General features: G+C 35.6%; 1 long non-coding RNA gene across 2 annotated transcripts in view; it reads right to left on the bottom strand.

The window, feature by feature from the left end:
* Positions 1 to 23,231, bottom strand: part of LOC103105027 (uncharacterized) — a 74,728-nt gene that overhangs the window by 33,990 nt on the left and 17,507 nt on the right. The window contains exon 1 of one of the 2 annotated variants that reach the window (XR_008916630.1): positions 17,651 to 17,923. The exons of the other annotated variant lie outside the window; for it this stretch is intronic. This is a non-coding gene — a long non-coding RNA (uncharacterized LOC103105027). Of the gene's footprint in view, positions 1 to 17,650; positions 17,924 to 23,231 lie in introns of those variants that run through there. 2 annotated transcript variants of the gene reach the window in all.

Here is a 23,231-nt window from a genome sequence, read left to right as displayed (position 1 = left end):
TTATTTGAACTTATTGTGCCCTTCATTCTATTGTGAGTTCCATAAGAACAGGGACTCTTTTTTTTAATTTTGTTTTTTTTCCTTTCCTTGTATATCTTTTCCTTCCTGAGATGTTGTAGATGCTTAATAAATGTTTATTGACTTTGATTTGATTTGATTTTTTAAAAATTTATCCTATAGGAAGCAGCCTGAGCCCAGAGTCAGGAAGACAAGTTCGAATTCAGTCTCAGATACTTACTAGTTGCGTGATCCTGTGCAACTCACAACCTTTGTTTGCTTCCATTTCCTCATCTATAAAGTAAGGATAATAATAGCACCTATCACCCAAGGTTGTTGTGAGAATTAGATGTGATACTATTTGTAAAACACTTCCTAGAGTGCCTGGCACATAGTAATCACAACATTAATGCTCGCTATGGCTATTCATAGTGTTAATATAATATCTCACCTATCTGGAAGTAACAATCTTAATGACCCATAATACAACTGGGTAATGAGAGGGAAGCTCAAGAGGTCTCTGTACTCTCCCAAAGTTATTCCCTTTACAGATGGCAGAGACTCTCTGGACTTTAGGACCCTTATTTTACATACAAATCTAAGAATCTGGGTTATTGGCTCTTCACTAATCTGCCTCTGAAACCACAAGACAGTAAAAGCAGCTTAATAGAAGGAGTGAAGAAATACTGCTAGAAGAAAAAGCACTGATTATAACAAGAAGTGACAGCTGACAGTCTGGGAGTGATAAAGGAGACTGAAATGAAAAGTCTGCTTAAGAACTCAGAAACGTATGGCAGTCTAGGGACATTTTGTGTAGGAAAAATGTCAGTGTGTCATATTATTGTGTAACATCTGATCCTTAGAAAGACAAACTCAAGATGTCCAGAGGAAGCCAAAGCATGCTCAATATACTAATCCAGTTCTTTTTTAAACCCTTACCTTCTGTCTTAGAATTGATGCTAAGTATTGGTCCTAAGGCAGAAAAATGCTAAGGGCTAAACAACTGAGGTTAAATGACTTGCCCAGGATCACACAGCTAGGAATTGTCTGAGGTCAGATTTGACCCCAGGTCCTCTTGACTTAAGGTCACCTACCTGCCCCTAATCCAGTTTAAGAAGTCAAGAGAGAATGTTATAATATAATAAAAGAACCTGCTTCCTAGCACCGTTGTGCAGATCAAACGAGATTATCTTTGTGAAGCGTTTAGCACATAGTAGGCTCTCTGAAAGAATTAAATAATAATAGTATTTATTATGATGATTATGAAGGTGATGATGATGATGATGATGATGATGATGATGATGATGATGATGAGAAGTAAAATAGCAGTTCCACTTTTGGCATACTCCATCTTTTCCCCCTCATCCCAAGATGGCAGGTTATATGATATAGATTGTATATAGGTTATCATTCATTTTTCCATCTTCAATATGTAAAAGAAGACACATCACACTTGCACTAGAGAAAAATTCATGGAGGATATAAAACGAGGAATAGTGTGCTTTCATGAGCGCAGTTCCTTTTATAGCACCAGGTACCCTTTTTTAAAAATCAAAAGTCCCTTAGAATTGTCCTGGATCCTTGCATTGCTGATGACAGTTACATTATTCACAGTTGATCATTGTACTTTATTGCTATTACTGGGTACGGTATTCTCCTGGTTCTGCTCACTTCACTTTGTATCACTTTATATTAGTCTTTCCCAGGTTTTATGTTATCATTTTGTTCATCATTTTTAATGGCACAATATTATTCCATTTTAATCATTTACCATAGCTTTTTAGCCATTCCCCAGTTGATGTCCATCCCTTCAGTTACCAGTTCTCTGCCACCACAAAAAGAGCTGCTATAAATATTTTTGTTTAGCCCTATGTTTGATCTCTTTGGGATTCAGACCTGGTAATGGTATTGTTGGGTCAAGGGATTTATGCAGAGTTATATGGCTCTTTGGGCATGATACCAGAGAGTAGTGACTATTTAATCATGTTTACTTGGACCTCTAGCCCCTGGCATATTGCCTGACATAGTATGTGCTGAATAAACATTTGTTGATTGATTAAATAGACCATGTGGTTCTGTGCTTCCTGCCTACCCTCCTTGCCTTGACCTTCTCCTTTTGAATTAGGAGTCATATTAGAGGTATTAATTAGTCTTGTCTCATCAACTCTCAATACCCATGAATTCAAATTTGCCTCCCTTCACTAGGATCTCTAATTCATCTTGTTTGTTACTTTTATTTTGTGCATTTGTACACAGACATCTGAAGTCATGGATTTTATTGACTATTCCTTTCTTAGGTTTTCTCCTGTGAATTTCTTGTATCTCTACTGCTATTCTTCATACATTTTAGTTATTCTCTGTGGTATCTGGCTTGGTAGATATGCATAGGCAGTTTCTTCTGTTTCCCTTTTCGATTTAAAGTCCTTTTAATTAGATTTTCAAAACTCCAAGCAAATGAATTCTTACCAGACTTTGTAAGTACATAGAAGCTCATCATTCTAATTTCCATACCTCAACTGTGGTCCAGAAATCCAAAACCCATTTGCAGACAATTCTGCATTTCTCAGTAAGTCTGAATGTATTCATTAATCCTTGACAATATGCCAGACATTGCTGAGGACACAAAGAAGGACAAAAAATATGATCTCTGCCCTCAAGAAGTTCTCGTTCTAATACAGACAAATGACTGCAAACACCTACATATACACAGTGTAATGGAATATAATCTCAGAGAGAAGGGGCTATCAGGGAGGAGAATCAGAGAAGTCCTTTAGCAGGATACAGGATTTAGACTCACTCTTCCAACAAGTCAGAGGCTGACATGAGGATGGAGAGCATTCCAGGAATGAGGATAAGACAATTAAAAAGCATAGAATTAAGAAATGAAATCTCATTGTGTGAGGAAGAACAAGAATATTATCTCTGGACCTTAGATTTTGTGGAAAGAGTAAAAAGATTGAAGATTTAGAAAGGGATCAAGTGGTGAAGAGCTTTAGATGCTAAACATAGAATTCCATGTTTGACACTGGGAGTAATAGGAAGCTACTGAAGTTTATTGAGTAGAGGGTTGACGTGGTCAGAAATGCACTTTGGCAGGCTGGTAGGGAGACACTTGAGGTTGAAAGACAGAGGAGAAGACAATTATAAAAGTCTAGGTATAAAAGATTTTAAAAGACTGCCTCACCTTTGATCCAGCCATAGCACTGCTGGGTTTGTACCCCAAAGAGATAATAAGGAAAAAAGACTTGTGCAAAAATGCACTCTGTGGAGGCAAAAAATTGGGAAAATGAGGGGATACCCTTCAATTGGGGAATGGTTGAACAAATTGTGGTATATGTTGGTGATGGAATACTATTGTGCTAAAAGGAATAATAAAGTGGAGAAGTTCCATGGAGACTGGAACAACCTCCAGGAAGTGATGCAGAGCGAGAGGAGCAGAACCAGGAGAACATTGTACACAGAGACTGATACACTGTGGTACAATCAAATGTAATGGACTTCACTACTAGCAGCAATGCAATGATCCAGGACAATTCTGAAGGACTTATGAGAAAGAACACTATCCACATCCAGAGGAAGATCTGTGGAAGTTGAAACACAAAAGAAAAACAATTGCTTGATCACATGTGTCATTGGAGATATGATTGGGGATGTAGACTAAATCATCACCCTAATGCAAATATCAATAATATGGAAATAGGTCTTGATCAATGACACATGTAAAACCCAGTGGAATCGTGCGTCAGCTGGGGGAGGAGGGAGAAGGAAGGGAAAGAACATGAATTGTGTTTCCATGGACATTTTTTCTTAATCAATAAAATTAAATTTTAAAAAATAACAGTCCAGGTATGATATAGTAAGGGCCTCTACCAAGGTGGTTCTTATATAAGTTGAGAGAAATAAACGGATAAGAGAGATGTGAAAATAGAAATAAGAGATCTGCTGACATCTTAGTTATGTAGGAGGGAATGTAAGTGAGGAGTCCTCAGGGACACCAAGATTGCTGGCTTGAACGCCTGTTAGGATGATGGTGCCCTACCCAGTAATAGGGAAGCTGAGAAGAGGGAAGAGTTTGTAAGGGAAAGACATTAAGTTCTATTTTGGACATGTTGAATTTGAGGTATTTATGGAACATGAAGTTCGTGTTATCTAAAAGGCAGGACAGGAGAGAGTTCTTTCTGTTATTTTGAAACATTCGTCCTCACTGGGCATCAGAGATAAAAATACAACTTCATTCTTAAGGATTTTTATTTCTTGCACAAGACTTTCTAATCCTGTCTCAGTTGTCTATACCTCATCAAGTGTGCAGTTTCTCTACAAATTAATTTGAAAATAGAATTAAGGATAGCTTATAAAGGTTTTTAAAATATATATATATGTATAAATATATATACATATATATATATTTATACATATATATATGGTTGTCCTGTGCCTCATTGTGGTGCCTTGCACATAGTGGGTGTTTGAGAAATGTTGATTGATTGATAGAGGTAACTCTGGGTTCCTTTGCAGCACCATGGGAACACAAATTCTCTAAAACCAATAGTGCTTTTAAGGACATGGTGGGCAGCAGATTATATGTTTGTTGTTGGAGGGCCAACCTAGCTATGTTCAGAGAGGTTTATCACCATAAAGTTAGCCACTGAGTGATCTATGTTTTGACCATAGTAATTCCAAAAGACTGTCTAATAAAACATCTAAGAGTTACAACCTTTATCAGTGAAAAGAATGAAAACCCAAGCCAAAAAGATTTCATGTCTCTGAAGTATTGTAGAAATAAGTCTGTAAGTCAGGTGTTTATTATTTGGAGCATGCCCATTGGTTAAAGTAGAGATTTTTTGACTTGGGGGCTCAGGAACTTGATTTTAAAATTCTAACTGTATTTCAAGATAATTGTAATCCTATGTATTTTATATAGTGCATTTAAACATTTTTTTTTTCTGAGCAGTTCATAGGCTTCCTCACAATGCAAAAAGTTAAGTTGGAAAGAAGGCTAGGAAGCCCTTTAAAGAGTTAAGGAACCATTACTTACAAAGATTTGGGGATTTTAATCCAGGAAATTAATCAACTCCTGGAGCAATTAATAGATAGTTGTACACTATATTTTAAGAAAAGTCTTGGCTATTTTTCTGGTTCTCTGTGCCTTTTAAAGAAAGCATTTTTCTTGGACTAAGAGTGGGAGAAGGAATTTTGTCACAAAGGAATGGTATTCAATTTTTAAAAACCACTCCCTCTATTTAATAAGGACATTGAGTCACAAATAATAGAAAACATACATTTGACATTTTATTTACAAATATACGATGGTTACTTTAAAGCACATCCGAAGCACAAAGGCGACTTCTTTCTTTTTGATTTGCTTTTTAAAAATCTGATCAAATTAACTTTTGGAACACAATACCTTCCTAGCAGAAGTGCCAAAAACATGTAGGATTGCATATTTGAAAGCAAGGCGATAATTGAATCCCTGTGGACTGAACAATATCACTTAGCAGCTCACACAATGTGAAAGACTAAAAGCTTTTAATTAGGCTTTTACTCAATAGGGGTGGAAAATATAATTTTAAAGACTCAGGGCTAAAGTAGAATTGTTAGTTTTCACTCTGAACACAATGAAGTAACAATTTGACTAAATGGGTTGAGCTGCTTATTCATTAGCCCCTAATAGAAATGTGAATGCAAACTGACTCCAGGTTATTGTCTTTAGAGCCAGCTTTTTAATTAGTGATTGGTAAAATGTTTATCTAGTTTGCTGCTGCATTGTGGAACAGTTTATACAACAGGGCTATCATAAACCTTGATGCAATCCTAATTAAATTTTTTTAAGGGAACATGGTTTCATGTATATAAAAATACCAATTATAGTTATAAAGTTAGCTAATTTATATCAACCTTAAAAGTTAGAAAGACAAATCATGCTTCATAGCTCAGTGAAAGGGGGAAATAATCAGATCTGAAACCCTTAATAACTCATTTGAATGGGGAATTGTTGGGATTTGCAGCCTATATCCCTAAAGGCCCAGATTCTAGTCTTGGTTCATCAACAGACTTTCTATATAATCTTGGGCCAATCATTCCCCCCTCTTTGGGGGATTATCACTTTCTTCCCTGTAAAAACAGTTAGACTAGACAGTATTGGAAATGTGTCCAATTCAAATCTAGTGGGTCAATCTACAAAGCCTTTTAAATACATTGGTCTTTTGTTCTTGAGGATGATGATTGCCATCTTTCTTTTACATATTTCACATTTACAATAAAGATTTGCTTGAATAATGAATGAGAAAGTCAATGATTAGTTAATTAGCTTTTACCAGTCCTTTGGGTTTATGGTTATAATTCTTTCCAGAGTCAGTCAGAATATCATGTAGACTCAGGCCTAGAAAGAACATCTGTCTCACTTCATCATTTTAAAGATAAGGAGACTGAGGCAGAGTTTAAGTGACTCACTAAAGGTCCTACAGGTAACAGATTCAGGATTTGAATTCAGATTCCTACTACAGTGCTCTTTCCATTATATCACAATGATTTCCTATTTCCAAAACCTGTCACTATTTTGGAATGCCTTATAGCTTTGCCTTATTCGCAGTGATGATGATCAAAACCAAACTCTATAGTCAGATGTATCAATTTTTAATTCTAGTAATTAACACCACTGCCCTACAACCATGATTAAAAAAAAACAGGCTTATAATTTCATTTGTATGGAGTAAGTCAACTTCCTTTTGCAATTCAGACTAGCAATTATTCTACAACTAACAGATTGAAAGAGCTGTTTGTAGAAGAGCTTAAATCTAGACTGCATCTGAAAATGGCTATGAACTGTTAATATGCTGAGCTAGGAATATAAGATTTCTGATCATGTCATTAGTAAATAAAAATATGAAATCAAACCATCACTGTATTTCTTCTTAGGAAGTAAAGGAAATAAGTTCTTGATTTCATTTTTAATTTTCATTAATTTATGTCATTTTGCTAAAATTTCAAACTCAATCATCCAGTCTCTCATTTTGGAAATATGTCCATTTCCCAACTATCAGTTCCTTCTAAGTGATCAAGGATTAGAGGTAAATGAAAGGGTATGACCTTAAGAAATTGTAGGGATAGAATAGCCTTGTGGTTCTCCATTTAAAAATGCACCATTTCATCCCTTGAATTGGATAATTTCAGGGCTGCTCAGGCCCAAGTGTAACTCAAACCAATACAATAATTCATTCTTGTAATGCAGTGAGATGCTCATAGGCCATAAAATATTTAGAATGAAAAATTTACCTGATCATAAAAAAGGATCAATGAGGATACACCACTGGTTCCAGTGGACATATCACTCTTCTCCTTAAGTATATGTCACAGAAAGAGATACATATAGGCATGGGAATTTCTTCAAGGCTTAACTTCTCATAGTCTGATCTCCAAAGTTGAAAAGGCCCATGGGCAGAAGGGAAAAAGTGGCAAAGTGGTGATTAGTCATTGAAATTGTAATGGTACTCCAAAGGGTTTTACCCTACTGGAAAGGTTTGGATTATGATCAGCTTCTGATCTGTTCAATTCAGTATGGAGAGGCTCATTACCAGGAGGTTGGCTGCTTAGTAAAGAATTTTATGGTCATGGCCACCTATTAAACAAATAAAATCATAAAATGTTCTTTGGTTTTATAAACCTTCCTTCAGCTTCTGCCATTGATGGTGGCATACTGGAGAAAAAGAGGACAAAAGTGATCAAGAATCACTTAGATTTTAGATATTCTATAAACAGTAATCTTATCATCCAATGTTCTGTGAGTCACTGGATGGAAGGACTGAGTCATATCAGTTTTGAGATCCTCATTATGAATGAAACCAGAAGACAAAAGGAAATTGCTGTTTAATGGAAAGATGGTTCACAGGTTCTTCTTAAAGAGAAGGGGTTTGTGAGTTTGTGTATCTAGTTTTATTATCAATCCCAAAATAATAGGAAAAATTATTTCATAAGAAGACTTGTTTCCTTCATCCTGCAGTGCTCACAAATACCATGTAGACCAGTGGTGTTAAGTTCAAATTAAAATGGTACATATTAATTCAGAAAAAACATGAATTAACATTATTTATATTCCATTATATTTTTATTTATGTTAAGTATTTATTAATATATATTTAAATCTGGTTCAGGTAGCACAGAGGGCCTTATCCCACAAAGCTGAAGTTATATACTAATATCAAAGGCTGAGGAGCTAGAGAAATTCTATGAGAAATCAAAGTAGATCCTCCAAGTCATCAAAACATACTTATATGTTATGCTTAAAATCCTCCAGAGAATGTATATTAATTTAAAATTATTTATTAGTAAAAGTTAGAGAAAGAGAGAGAGAGGAAATTGCATGATACAGACTACTTCTAATTAATCTGTATACTACTGCTACCCTGTTCAGAAGACTCTCCAGCCTAAAAGAGAAGGAATGGAGCACCTGCTCTGTCCCCTTTCTTATAAGGACAATGACATCACTCCTTCTGCATCTCTCTGGTGGGAGAAAACCTAGTCTTCAGGATCCCAGGAGTCACATGGCATTTGGGGCCAGCCTCTGCTGAGACCCAAATAGCCACAAGACCTCTTGGTAGTTCCTGTGGGGACCCAGTCAAACGTTGGGGCTGATCCTGATCAAAATGGGTTTTCAAATGGAATAAGAGAGAGCAACTTACATTAAATTCACAAAACATTCAGGGACATCAATGCAAAGGTGAGGATAGTAAAAAAAATTTGGAAAACATAGATCAAAAGTAAAAAATAAAAGAGCCCAACAGCTTATAGCCTCTGCAGGACTCTCATTCCTCAGAGCTGGAAAGAACCTTGGAGGTTGTCTTTAAATGTATATGAGCATCAATATTTGACAGACTCTACATAGACAATGAACTGGGCCAGAATTAAAGGGAAGGAAGAGAGTTAAGTGGATTGCCTTTGGAAAGTTGTGTAGGTTTTTAATGACCCCAAGGTTCTCTTTGAAGGAAATTTCTATCCTTTTACTGCCAATATTCTCTCAGTGATGCTGTATGACTTTAAACCACACAATGCCATAGTTTCTGAACAAATAAGGTTGTAAATCATCCAAAGGACAATGGAGACAAGCATTGTAGGTTGTAGACATGAATGAGATCTACTATATTACCAAAGGTAGGTTGTATGGGATAATTACAAAAACAATATTATTGGGGACATAGGTCTAATAAAGGAAATGGGTTAAACTCAAAATAAGAGAGAGAAATATGGAGAATAGATGAACAATTATACCACCCTTCTTTTACTGGAAAGGTGAGGACTGTGAATATGGAATGCTGAATATGGTATCAGATTTGGTCACTTTGTCAGTTGGTTTTGCTTACCTGTTTTTCTTTATAATATATTAAAAAAAAGACCTATAAGGGGGAATTGGAGGGGTCTGCTCAGAAATAATTGTGATATAAGAAAATACAACCTAAAAATTTAAGAACAGAGACTTTTTTTTTTTCCTTTTCACCTAATAAAGATGAATGGCATGGAAGGAAAAATAGCTCATAGGGAATCCATGTAATATCAAAGGATCTAGAGGAAGGCATCTCAGACATTTGATTTACATCAGGAATCAGCAAATTTTTTCATTTTTTTTCTTTTTGTTGAACTCTTACCTTCTGTCTTGGAAACTATACTAAGTATTGATTCCAAGGCAGAAGAGCAGTAAAGACTAAGCAACTGGATTTAAGTGACTTGCCCAGGGTCACACAGCTACAAAGTATCTACCAAGTGTCCTCTCAGCGAACATTTTCTACAAAAGGCCAGAAAGAAAATATTTTAGGCTTTGGACACCAAGAGAAAAAAAATCTAACATGTTAATTATTTATTTATCTGTAGAGAAAACAAATCGCCATCACTTTTTATTGATGAAATTCAAAATAAAATATAGTAATTGAGTACACTATTTTTGTAATGTAAATCTAATGATAATTCTTATAGGAGATAATACTTCACATAATTTGAAGTCAAAGTTATTATTCCCTATTGTCAAAATTGATAACAAATGCTCAAATGCTAATGCTGATTTATAATGATTTTATGTATTTCATCTTTGAAAATGTCTTTTCACACATATAGGAACTACCAAATACTGATATCAATTTGAACATGTGATTTTCATTTATCCAAAAAGCTAATAGTCAAACAAAAGTTTATTTTCTCTGAATATGTTTCTCCAGCTGCTGCAAACATGATTTAGTTAACTCACCATTGGTAAATGTTTTTCCTGGTTGTATTAACAAATGAACCAATTAGAAACTTATATTGATTTCAAACTCATTTTAACTTTTTATTTTTCTTAAGAAATTCTGCTGTTATGAGACATTCCATTTTAAGTTTTCTGATTTTCCTGATCATTACTTTCCAATGAGTTGGCAATACTGTGACAAGTGTTTACTCTGTTAATGCTATTGATTGCTTTATTTTGGCACATCCATAGTGTCATTGCATAATTAATGCAATAACTTTCTCAGTTAATCTGATAATAGAATAATTCTCATTACATTGCACCTTGAAAGTACACCATTCAGGGGTTAGCTGAATGGTTCAGTGGATTGAGAGACAGGCCTAAAGATGGGAGGTCCTGGGTTCAAATATGGCCTCGGACACTTCCTAGCTGTATGACCCTAGGCAAGTCACTTAACCCCCATTGCCTAGCCCTTTCTGCTAGTCTGCCTTGGAACCAATAACCAGTATTAATTCTAAGATGTAAGGTAAGGGTTTAAAAAAAAGAAAAAGAAAAAGAAAGTACAACATTCAATGTCCCACTTTTCTATTCTTTTCTTTTTTCATCATGATGGATGAGAACAGGTAATAATAATAAATGACACAATGATACACATGACACTCAAAATGCTGTTAAGTTGGAACTGAGTCACTGCAATTTGTAGTATTCCAAGGAGTAATGCAAAACTATAAGGGCCCACAGACGGTCCCTGTCATAACCACTTAACTCAGCAATTATAGCATGAAAGCAGCCATAAGCAATATGTTAAATGAAAGAGAATGACTATGCTCCAATAAAATTTTATTTATGGTCATTGAAATTTGAATTTCATGTAATTTTCATGTCACAAAATATTATTCTTCTTTTGATTTTTTTCAACCATTTAAAAATATAAGAAATATTATTAACTCATGAATAGATTGTAGAAAAACAGATGGGGGGGCAGATTTGTTAATGGGCCAATTTGCCAATCCCTGATTTATGGGGGTGGGGGGAAAGGCGGGACAAGATTTGTACAAGAAGAGGTGGGGTGGATAATTGCAACCTTCAACCTTATAGGTAGTGCACACACGGATGAAGCAGTCCAACAAAATCTCAGAGGAGTTTATAGGACAGTGCTTGAAAACATGACCTGCTGTAGATTCCTACCAACATTGCTGTGGATCATCTGTCTAAAGTTCCTTTATGGACTTGGCTTTCTCATTTGGGGCAACATTATCTTATCACTTGCATCCTTAGAAGAACCCTGCAGGTTGGATTGTGTGACCCCATTTGCACGTCTATTTGTGCTATTGAGTGTCTGAGGTTCTTTGTACTAGCAAAGTTAGTAGTCTACAATGACCTCTGCACCCTATTCCTGTCTGAGACACAATAATTGGAGATCTCCTTGAATCAATGATAGACAGGAATAGAAGGGTCAGTCAACAATGATAAAGAAAAAGAGTACAGTGTGGAAGAGTGGACAAAGTGCAGTGCTTCAGGGAATCCTTATATTTAAAAAGTGAGGGAGAAGAGAAAGACTAATTAGTGAAAAACAAAGAATAGAATCATATAGTGAAAAGGACCAGGGTTGAAGCTTCTCCTCTCTAAATGAATTTTAACAGAATTTAAAAGATCCAAATATCATTATTTTAGTTAATTTGTAGGTATCTAGGATCATCTGTAAAATTTCTTTAAAAGTTAATTTATGCAGTTTACTAGTTTTCTCAGAAAAAATCTGAAATGTAACTGTCATAATAACTTCCCCAGTTCTCGGTTCTACAGATGGTCATTATTTTCAACAGGTAAATATAAATGTACTATTCATTTATATATAGTTGAATGATGAGATCAGAAATATGACAGGTAAGGGCTGAGAAGTAGGTGAGAGAAAAGAAATGGAAGAAGCTAACAAAAATATTTTTCTAGGGCTTTATGAAAGAAAGAATAGAAAAAATGACAATATACCTGGTAAGTATTCATCCAGTCATCCAGTCAAAAAAATTGTGAAGTTCCTATTGTGCACCAAGAACTGTGCTAAGCATTATATATTGAAATAAAAAACAATGATAGTCTTTACCCTCAAAAAGCTTATTATCTAATTTGGGAAGAGAACACACAAAATAATGCTGAAAATCGGGGTAATAAGGCATGATGAAGAAGTCCAAAGAGATCCCAAGGCAATATTGCTGTGGAGAATTAGGATAAGACTAGGCTGAGCCCTCTCTTTATTAAATAGATATCCTAGAACTTATGACACTGCCTCTCTAATCAAAAGATCCAAAGGGATAGAGGATATTGAGGATATGCGAGTATTGGGAAGATTCAGTCTTGCAAAATAATAATATTTCCAAATGATGAGCTTCCTAGTGAAGAATGACATGATGGAGAGATCTCAAAAAGCTTTGGAGGTAGTGGGAAATGGGGAGAAGACTGAGCTGAGCTATGATTCTATTCCAAACCACTCTTTTTGGATTAAAAGATTTTTGAGGTTTCTTCAAGATTTGAATCTATGATCCTATAAATAAACCTAATGCTATTTCTACCACATGAGTTTGCCTGAATTTGCCTCTCTTTCTGCTCTTATCATCATCCCATCCATTGCCGAGCCACAGGCTTATTTTGAAGTGATTTTCCTCTTGCCTCCTAACATTTTGTTGTCTTTGAAGCACATTGCCAACCTTTTAAGTGGAATGCTAATTAATATGAGTAAAAATATGAAAATCATCTTAACTGCTATCTGGTCCAATTTTCTCCTTGTCTGTAAAATGGGAGTGAAAATAATAGCACTCGCTTCACTAGGTTGCTATGAGAATAAAATGAGATACAATTTGTCAGGTATTTTGCAAATCTTAAAGCACTAAATGTTAGTTATTATTATTATTTTTAATAAAAGTAAAAGAAAAAGTCTTTGCCTTCAAAGAGTTTACATTCTAACAAAGGAAGACAACACATAAAAAGGAGCTGAAAATCAAGAGTTAGAAGAGAATCCTCATATGACAGCTTAGTGGTAGAGTTTTGAGAATGAAAGATAGCTGTCTTTGGGCGCTTCCTCAAAATAGAAGTTCTAAGAACTTACAAAGAGAAGAAGGAAGTTGCAGGGAAAGAAGAAGAAGGAAGCTGAATCATTGGGTCCAAAGAATGAAAATGATTTGTTAAAAAAACTGTAGTTATTCAGTCTGGAGAAAAGAAGACATAGTTGGAGCCATGATGGATAGTCATCTTCAAGTATCTGAAGGGCTATCTGGTAGAAGAAAGGGTACATTTATTCTGTTTTTGATCCAGAAAACAGAACTGGAGTTAATGGATAAAATATGTAGAAAGGCAAATTTAGACGCAATTGGTTTGGGGGGCGTATAAAAATTAAAGCACAATGGGTTGTCTTGGCAGATAGGAGTTTTCTAGTACCTAGGTGTTAGAGAAAGCTATTCCTTTAAACATACTAGTGTCTCTTTCTCTGGTCAAGTCTGTCTACCTATCTTCCTCCCAGTTCTATAAGTTTGTCCATGAACTGTGAAGGATTTTCTCTTATGTCTTGCTTTAGCTTTTTAAATTTTGTCTAGGTACCAGTTCTATCTGAACAAATTCTCATCACATCAAGAACTGCCTCCCTAGCTTGGCACAACCTTACATAGTCCCTTTCATCATTAAAGTCCCAATGAGGGTCATTCACAGGCCAGTGAACTGTGCCCCACTTCTTATTGGTACGGCTGATAACTTTATCCTTTTCTCTTTTTGTTAGTAACTCATCTAGAATATATTAAAATCAATCCAAGTTGGATCAGATTGCTACATATCGTCTGTAGCTTTTTTAAAACGCTATGGGCTCCTCCTCAAAAGAAGGAATACTGCACTTAAATCCCTCCATATGCTGAGGGGTAAATGGCCTGTGGTGCCTAAGAATTACTAACTTTTTCTTTTTTGGATTAAAAGTTGGTACTTCTCTTAAAAGGAGTACGCTAGGGGTAGTATCTTCTTTCTTTTGGTTTTTAGTTTTAGCTGCCTAGGTGAGAGAATTAGAAACAGTAGGAGAGGCAGATTGGTTCACATAAGAGATAGTTTCATTTTGTTGTATTATATTTTTAGCCATTTGAGAGATACTATCTTCAATTTTAAAGATAGTTTCATTTTTGGTAGGCAATAATTTTAGTCAATTGAGAGATGCAGTCCTCAAGGTATACAACTCTAGTCTCCATTAATTTCTCTTTTAGTTGTTTCTTTTTCTTAGTAAGGATTAAACTAAATATTTAATACACTTGGTACCCTTGAAACAATGCAGACAGCACAAATACTAACCAGAGAAAATCCAAAACTGTGAGATGTAAAATCTCATTGAAGGTCTCAGGTAGTGGGAGTTGTCTGAGGTAAATTGGCACCACCTCTTTTACTACCCTTACCATGATATTTAGCACCATGGTTACACTTCTACTTGTTCCTATTATTAATAAGGAACAGAAGATTAATAGATTAATCAGATTCCTAACTGTCTCTTCAGACTGTAAAGGGTTAAAATTTGGGGGGTAGGAGTTTGAACAAAAGTCAGGAAACCAGTTTGGTAAAACACAAAACACTTAGTTTATTTTGAGGAAAGTTCAGATAGGAAATAGAAAGGAGAAAAGTGAAATCTCTTATACCTATACCTAAGATCCCAATCCTAACTAAAAATTTCTAAAAAAACCCTAAATCTATCTACTTTCATGGGCAGTATCTTCTGCCAGGGCAGGCCAAGCCTATCTACCTACTCTGTCTATCTAAGAATATACGCACGATCTAACTACCTATCTAAGTTAATCAATAAGCATTAATCACCTTTCACCTCCTTAAATCCATTTCTCTTTACCCCCTTTCAGTTATTTTTCCAACTGCCCATTTGTCTCGGAGGCATAGACAGACACCTCTGCTCTCCAGGGGACCCAGAGACAAAAGCCCCTTCCAAGTGCCTGCAACTTTTGTCTTAGCCACATCCTCCTAACTTTCAACAACTGACAGCCTGCACAGCAGGGGGGCTTTTACTCAGAAATATTTTTGCTCCCTTGCCTCTTAAAGAGAAGAAGGAAGAGATAAAAAAAAAAAACTCTCTTAATAGTAGATAAATTAGATGGTCTTTAGAGACTCTTAGGAACATAGTTATCTTTTTCAACATAAGTAAAGTTGATTCACACCTCTAGACTTTCTCTGCTTACATTTAAAACAAATAAACGAATTGCCTATTTACCTAACCTGAGCAGTTTCTGACAAATGAACATAATCTAGGCCCAGTAATACATAATACCAATATCAGATATTTACTGTGTACTTTATATACACCCATAAAATTGAGCAATATGATTCCCGGGGCTAACTCCTTTAACAACTTCAGAATTTTTAACAGGGCCTTTTTGTCTTTCACTTAAGGATTTCTTTTCAAGATTTCAAATGACTGAAAATCAGGTCAGCTTGCCTAACTATACCTTTAAGATTTATAATTGTATGGGAATGCATATTGAAACATTTGCAAAAGTTGTCTTTAGAGTGCATCATTGCCCAGGTGTTGACTCAAAAACTTAGTATGGAATATTTCTTAGTTGACAAATCCCAACATTTTCTTTCACTTTTGTTAAAGTACAGTTGACTTACTTTGTCCAAGTAAAATTTTTCATAGTAATAAGATCATTTCAGACATTTTTAAGGAAAAATATAGCCTCATTCCTTTGTGTTTCAGTAAGATATTCATTAAACTCAAAAGATATGTAATAGAATACTAGCAGATGGGAAAGAAAATTATTAAATAAATGAATTAGAATTTCATTTATATTTCTATCAGAATAAAAAAAGACAAGAAATTTTGGAGCAACTTTCTAAGAATGAAAGTTGCAGAACAATTGCAAATCTGTGTTACTCTAGCAAGGTTTCTGTTCGATGAAATCACAATTTCACAAGAAAAAGTTTCTCTTAATTTAAGTTGGACTCTAGGTCTTGAAGTGAGTACAGAAAAATGTTAACTGAACTTGATTACCAACTAAAAAAAGGATACTTGTTTCCTTTATTAATGGTGATTAATGGCCTGTAATCAAGGAACAATCTGTTATACAAACAAACAATTAGCTCAATTGGCTTGATGTGTACAGAGGATAACTCAAAAATTTTCCAATTCTTCCTTTGCTATTTTATTAATCGCATGTACATGTATTAAATTGACTGTGGAACTCAAAGTAGCTTTACACACTAATGTTTTCAAGGGAAAAGAGAAATATCTCTGAAATAAAAAACTGTTGACCTTCATTCAATGAACAAGAACACCTGGTCTTCCCTTCATTTACTCTACAGTACTATCTTTTTCACTACCATAATCTAATGAGATTAAAATGGGGACTCTTTTTTTTTGGAGGAAACTAAAGATGACTGAGGTTGAGAAGGACATCAAATGGTTTGGATCAGTCTCCCATAATGCTAACTCCCACACCAAGCAACTTAAACTCATGTTTGTTTCTAGCTGTTGAATTAAGACCATGAGCAATCTTGTCAGTGATCATCCAAACTACATTCTGCTCAGTCCCCAGTATAGCTAGAGATCATTACATTTTTTCTGATCAAATCTTCAGAAATAATAGCAAAAACAACTGCACTGTGAATTTTGCCTCAGATACCCTACTCAACCAAATATAAAACTGGCATATGGCACAGGAACATGCTACAGATGGCTCAACAGCAGCAATGCACATCTGGCACATGGTTGTTTGATTCTGTATTTGCCAACTAACCAGATGACTCTTTTTGGAGAGGAGCCCAATAAGAGAAATGAACTAATCTTCCCTCACAAACTCCATACTTTAGCCACTCCTCTCACCCGCTTCCATCTGCCCTGTTTCATTCTTGGAATCCCCTACCATTCTCTGCAGCAAAATCAGAGAGTATTTTGGTTCTGTTAGTTGGTAAATAGTACCCAGTGCCTCTGATTTAACAGCCACTGTGACTGTTATAAATGTTTGATAGTAGCTCATTTGACATACTGTAAAGAAGGAAGACTGTTTGTTACAGCTAATCTACCATGGTTAGAATATGCTGGTGGGAATTAGAGGAGTAACTTTTTTTTTAAGATTTTCAATTGCATATTACCCTCTTCACCTTAAACTCAGCTCCAAGCAAAATTACCCCCTGGAGTAAGATGGAAGGTAATCATTGCCTGGCTCTGTTTTCAAACCAATTTATCTTCTATTTAAATGTTTCAGAAATATTCTTAAAAAAAGAGGAAATGATTCTTTTAAGGGTGAGCAGTTTGTGTCATATATCAGTGTCAACCACCAGGCTACAAAACTGAGAAACCTGAAACTCTTTAATAATGAAATCAATTGTATATAAGTTTCAAGCTGCCTGGTGGGCGGGAGAACTTGAGAAATTTAGCAATTGATTGTAAGGAAAGCCATTGATTAGAAAAATATCATCACTCACTTTTTTCACATGCCAATGGTTTATGCTATGACTTAATTTCTCTTTCTTCATGAAAATCCCTAAAGAAAAGAATTGAAGGAGTTGAAAAAGCTAGTGAACTTTCTCTAGAAAAGTTAAAAGAAGGATCCTAAGGTCTATCCTGTTAGAAAAATTAAGCAATTAATAGACTTTTTTTGTTTGTTTGTTTTTTGCAAGACTTGATACCAAATTACCTTGACACCCCTAGATTTGGACATTTGTGACAACAGGACTTTAAATTACTAAAAAAGATTAAAGGTTGTCCAGGAAGTTGTTCTTTACTAATGCTTAGAGAAGTGGAATATTAGATAAGCAATGACTGATAAGTTTATTTTGGGAAAACCAAGTTCATATGATAGGTAACTGCTGTCAAATAATGCTATCACCAGAAAGAAATTTTAGAGGTGAAAATCTAGATTTTATTATGCTTGTGCACAGACTTAGGATTTAGGAAAATAATCTTGGGCCCTGATTAGGACATCAAAAGGTGAATTTGTAGGGGAAATTACATTGGATTTTATTTATTTTTACCATAATGTAATATTTATGGTTTAGGGCATAAAGGTGTAACAAACTTCAACAGAATTATAATCTCACACATCCCCTAAGGAAGCAGTCTTAGTCAAACAGACTTTATAGGTAAATTAAGTCAGGTTCCATATTAAACTACATTTGGAGAGTTCACAATGGGCTGAGAAGCATTTATATGCCTCAAAATTACCTAAAGAGTCCAACCCAGTTGAGATCTTTGCACACACAGAGTTAATTAAATCCCTTGAGGTTGTTAAAATTTTTGTAGATGTTATATGCCTTTCTTCCTCTTTTTTGTTTTCTTATCATAGTAACATCAAAAGTCTTCCCTTAATACAATCATTGCATGAGTCAGTTTTTAGACAAGTAAAGTAAATATTAATGGGAGATAGGTTTCAGGAGTCAGTCAAATATTCAAGTAGCCTTGAGCTCCAAATGATAAAAGAAAATTAAAGAAAAAAATAATTCTAACAAGTTTTAGGTTAGTGTCAGGACCCAGAATGGAACTACAGTAACAGAGTTCAAATTTAGGAAAGGTTGTGATCTGGAATTGATGGAAATTTGTAGAATTGGGTAAAAATTGTCAAGTCTTAACATGAAAAAGCCATATATTAGTTAAAGACTAGACCAACAGTGATATAGTAATGTTAGTCCAAAGAATGAATCTTAAACTAAGGGATTAATTCATGAGAGGAAAAATGAAATGGTATGAGAGCATTATTAACCAAAACATTTATAAATATAGCATCTTTGATAGCTGTTTTCAGAAAGTAGTAGTTTCTTCTCCCTGTAGATCATCACTGGGAAATTGGATTTCAATGACAATGAAGAAAACGGGAGGGGAGGGGGTAGTATTGTGTTTAGGTATCATTTGGAATAGGTGACCTGTAAGGTCTCTTCAAATTCTCAGATTCTGTGGAAAGAGTTTGACTGTGGACAAAATCCAGCCTGTCCAGTGGATCAGGGAAAAGGAATTTACTGAGGAACTAGGACAATGGTTGAAATACCATCTTGAGATTTAAAAAGCACTTTTCATAAGTTATCTCATTTAATCCTGATAATAACCCTGTGATGTTAGTGTATATATATATATATATATATATATATATATATATATATATATGGATGAGGAAACTGAGGCTCAGAGAAGTTAAATGATTTGTCTGTGGTTATCCAATGTTAATATCAGGGACAGGTTTTAAACTCAAATTTCTCCTGTATTCTTTTTCTACATCGTAATGAGCAGAGTATCTACTCACAGGGGAGATATGATACAATGCATGAAACTAAAAGCATCTTTTTTTTAAACCCTTACCTTCTGTCTTAGAACCAATATTATGTATTGGTTCCAAGGCAGAAGAGCAGTAAGGGCTAGGCAATGGGGGTTAAGTGACTTGCCCAGGGTCACACAGCTGGGAAGTGTCTGAGGCCAAATTTGAACCCAGGACCTCCTGTCTCTAGGCCTGGCTCTCAATCCACTGAGCCACCTAGATCCCCCATGGGAACTTCTCTAATACACTATCGTCCAATTAATTCTTATATAAGGTTCCCTGTAAACTGCATGTTGACTTTGTTTCAAAATATAATGTCATCAAGACAGTGGGGAAGAGGAAGTAATTAAGCTTTCTCAACATTCCCCTCCAAAAACCTTTAAAATAACATCTCAAATAGAATTTAGGAAGTCAGAAAAAGATGTGATGCTGGGGCAGGGGCTGACCAGGAACCAACATGGCAACAAGATCAGCAGAGGACCTTGAAGGTGGCAATAGCAACAACAGCAGTTACTCTCAAACCAAAGATGGCAAGACAATCAGGAAACCAGTTAGAAAGAGGCTACTGGGGTCCCCTGGGTAGGTACAGGGTGCAAGACTGTGAAAAGCGAATTTATTTTCATTTAATCAATCATGAACCTGGAGGTCCTTTGAGCTGTGCCCACAGTGAAAGGAATCAAAGACAGGAAACTGATCCCACAGGCACTGTCCCCCTGGGTGGTACCAGGAAAATTAAAGAACTATGATTGGTTCCTGAGATGTGACTTGGGAGAGTCAATGGGTAGAGAAAATGACTTATAAAGGAGAGACCAAGATTCCCATTTGGATTCTGATGGACATTACCTCTCTGGATCTGGTGTTCTTACTGAATGGACACTCAGATTCACATTTGGATTTCAGTCTTCTGATTCCCATTGGGACTCCCATTCAGATTCGAATTCTGAGACTGTCATTGGTAACTGACTGAAGACACATTCTTGCATTGGGGCCACTCTTGCTGGAGACACTACTGCGCTGGTGACTCTTGCTGAAGAGACTCTTGTGGACTTTTGAGTAGAGATTGGAGCCTTAAGGCTCACAAGAGCATTTAGCTAAACTGCTCCCTATCTCTTTTCCACATTTCTCTCTCTTTACTATCTCTACTTTGATTAAACTAAATTGTTAAAGCTACTCACAGACTCATAATTTAATTTTAATTATTACAATTTGGCAACCCTTTTCAACCATTACAACAGGGAGCTGGCAATTTTTCCCTCTATGTAGATGTAATGATAGTATATTCAAATCAACTGAAAAACTAGTAACAATGGATGACTTTAGCAAAGATGAAGACTATAAAATAAACCTATAAAAGTCACCAGTATTTCTAAATACTACCAATATAACTCAGCAGGAAGAGATAGAAAGAGAAATTCCATTTAAAACAACTGCTCAGTCAGACCATGACATCCTAGAGTTCAACTGATATGGAACCAAATAAGTAAATCCATTACTATAGACTTGCCATTTTTATTATATTGGCTTGACCTACCTATGAATAATTAATATTTCTCCAAGTGTTTAGACTTTTCTTTATTTGTGTGAAAAGTATTTTGTAATTTTTTAAAACCCTTACCTTCCGTCTTAGAATTAATATTATTAGTTCCAAGATAGAAGAGCAGTAAGGGCTAGGCAATGGAGGTTAAGTGATTTGCCCAGGGTCATAAAGATAGGTAGTGTCTGAGGTCATATTTGAACCCAGGACCTTCTGTTGCTGAGCCTGGCTCCTAGTCCACTGAGCAACCTACTTGTCACCAAGACCGAGACCTCAGATATGCTGTTAAGGCATATGCCACACACAAATGCATCTCTCCATTCTTGTTTTTTACCTTGCTCTCCATCACAATACAATTTCAAATAAACTATTCACTTCAATTCCACCTGGAAATATTTTCTACCTTTCAGTAGCAATACAGGAAAAATAACATAGCATTTGGTCTGCTAATGGCTTGAATGAATGCCAAGAAGTAAAAACCCTAATCCTTTCCCTTTTGTTCCATTTATAGCACACATCACATGATACCATAGATTCATAGAATCAGATATATCTGAAAGGGACCATAAAATCAATCTAGTCCAACCCTCCCCTTCCCCATTTTGCAAATGAGAAAACCAAGACTCAGAGAGGTTAAGTGACTTGTCTTGGATCTCACATAAACAGTCAAAGTGCTTTTTTTAACCTTGTTCTTTCTAATTTCAAGTCCAATACTCTAACCATTATGAATCTTTAGCTTTAAAAAATTCTACCTTTCTTTCTTGGAAATGTTTACTAATATGAGCATAAAAATGTGTATTAATGAAATAGTGCTTTCTCTTTTGCCCTCTTAGGAATGGTCAGTCTCTTGCTTTTTTTGATTAATCTGAATTGCAGTCCCTAAATTACTGCTAGTAAAATGATATAGTCAAAAAGTCATTTTCTTTTTCTTACATCTACCAGGGATTTGATTTTTTGAACCTTCACTTTGCTTTCTTTCCCTCCTCAATTCATGAGATTACATGTACACATTTAAACCAGAGAAGAAAAACACCACTACTGCCTTTGTTCACATGAAGGGGAATGTGACCTTGCCCATGAATCAGAGTATCGGTGGTATTTTATTAATAGACAAAGTTGGTAGACTACCTCTTTGGGAACTATGGTTACCTCCCAATATTGCCTATACTCTGAACATATCTCATCTTTCTTTTGGACTCTTCTGGGGTCTCCTAGTTGTGATAAGTGAGGAAACAGGCCTCCAAGGATTTCCTGGCCATTTCCATGCCATAACCCACTTTCTTCCAGCTCTCTTTTATAGGTTGTTTTTTACCAAAAGAATGTAAGATTGCTCACTTATTTCTATTAGCAGTGTTAAGCATGGTACCTGATACATAGTCTATCTATCTACCAACCTACTTATTTATATATGGTTTCAGGGGAAATAAACTAGTGAATAATTCCTGATCTTTTTTGTCATACTAAAGAGGAAACAAATATATCTAAAAGATTTCATATCCTTATCTTATACCACTATCACTTCTGCCACCACTCTAATTTTTTCTGGATCCCAGAAAAGAAGCAAAGTCACCCCCATGGAGCTAGTGGTCAGAGGAGCACCTTTAGCCTTTTCTTACTTCGAGGAGTTGATCATGGGTCAACACTGTCATCACACTCACACATGCCATTAAGGTAGCTCCATTGAGGAGTATATCCTAGGGCTGCAGAAAAATACCTGAAACTTTTCCTCTCCATTTTCAGCCAGTTCTGGTTCTCTTGCTGAGAATGGGAGTTTTTAAAAAAAATTCTTCATGAGAAAAAAGTGGGAGTAGAAACACCAAAGAAAAACAACTGCTTGATTACATGGGTTGAGGGGATGTGGTTGGGGATGTAGACTCTAAATGATCATCCTAATGCAAACACCAACAACATGGAAATAGGTTCTGATCAAGGACACGTGTAAAACCCAGTGGAATTGCAAGTTGGCTACTGGAAGGGTGTGGGGAGGGGAGGGAGGGAAAGATTATGATTCTTGTAACCAAGGAATAATGTTCTAAATTGACTAAATACAATTTAAAAAAAAGAAGCAAAGGGAAAAAGAAAGAATATAAAATGATTACCTCAAAAAAAAACTCTTCATGACTCATTGTTAAGCTCTTTTATTCAGGTTCAAGGAAAACAATGCCAAAGAAGAGCTCAAATCAACAGACTGGATGGAAAAAACAGTTATAATTAAATTAATAGTTTC

This window comes from Monodelphis domestica, chromosome 2 (assembly GCF_027887165.1).
Source record: "Monodelphis domestica isolate mMonDom1 chromosome 2, mMonDom1.pri, whole genome shotgun sequence".
Classification (NCBI taxonomy): domain Eukaryota; kingdom Metazoa; phylum Chordata; class Mammalia; order Didelphimorphia; family Didelphidae; genus Monodelphis; species Monodelphis domestica.
Note: the sequence above shows the minus strand (reverse complement) of the source record. Positions and strands in the feature narration are given on the sequence as shown.